The sequence below is a fragment of the Rhynchophorus ferrugineus genome, unplaced genomic scaffold, assembly GCF_030347505.1.
Source record: "Rhynchophorus ferrugineus isolate W39M unplaced genomic scaffold, kcgeb_rfMv2 rfM2, whole genome shotgun sequence".
Classification (NCBI taxonomy): domain Eukaryota; kingdom Metazoa; phylum Arthropoda; class Insecta; order Coleoptera; family Curculionidae; genus Rhynchophorus; species Rhynchophorus ferrugineus.
In genome coordinates this window covers 42,225,786-42,226,808 of record NW_027472581.1, presented here as the reverse complement: position 1 = coordinate 42,226,808, position 1,023 = coordinate 42,225,786, and the positions used below count along the sequence as shown (strand labels likewise).

Genomic DNA, 1,023 nt, shown 5'->3' with positions numbered 1-1,023 from the left:
GGAATAGATGTGTAAAATTTGATACATCCTTACTGTCGACTACATCATACTGAAGTAATAGACTAGCTTGTTGCTTCAGAAACTTATAATATTAATCGTTCTACAAGGTTAGTTCAAGTGGTTAAGGCTCTAAAGAAGTTAAATTGGGTTACAGCCGATGTCTTCACGGATAGTTGGTCACTCAGAAGTCAGTGGCCTAAGCCGGAAACCATGGTTCAAATCCCAGGTTAAATAGTAGGTACAACCCAGATATTGATTAGATATAACTATTTGATAAAAAGGAGTCCTGAAAATTAAACAAAATTAATTTTATTTAAATACAGTAAATGAAGTGTTATATAATAATGGTTTACAATTAAAATGACAGCTATTACTATTAATCAAGTGATGTATTTCATGCAAATTAACTAAAAATACTACTACAACTAAAAATATTGATCTTCCAATTATATTAAAAAACCGTACATAAAATACTTTCATGCGACTTATTTTCCAAAAAAAAAACACCTCATGGTAATATAGTATAAAATAATCAAATTCCAAAAATGTATATACAACTAACCAGATATCTAAACAGGAATTAATAGGCTTTTCCTTAACTTTCAATTTTAAAACTATCTCATCGAAATTAAATGTTATTTTTAACTCAACGAAAATTAAGGGGGGCATTGTACATTCGATAATTTTCTTACCTCCATCGGTAGCGTGGCCGAGCGGTCTAAGGCGCTGGTTTAAGGCACCAGTCTCTTCGGAGGCGTGGGTTCGAATCCCACCGCTGCCAAAATTTTTTGTTCTACAATTGAAAATATGTTGATTAATCAATATATTTAACAACAAAAGCGAATTTTCAGTTTTTTATTAAATACTATTTAAATTTAAATTATAGTAGATGGGAATGTGTTTTAATTATTTTTATTAAGAACATAAAGTATAAGCTAATAAGGTTAAGGGTAAAATTTAATTATTTTACTGTTACTTGGGGAGAATGAATGTTGGGACGTTGGTCCGAGCAATATACGTGCA

At 30.6% G+C, this 1,023-nt stretch overlaps 1 non-coding gene across 1 annotated transcript; it reads left to right on the top strand.

The window, feature by feature from the left end:
• The first annotated feature begins 699 nt into the window (after positions 1–699).
• TRNAL-AAG (transfer RNA leucine (anticodon AAG)) lies at positions 700–781 on the top strand. The gene has a single exon. It is a non-coding gene; the product is annotated as a tRNA-Leu (tRNA).
• The last annotated feature ends 242 nt before the right edge of the window (positions 782–1,023 follow it).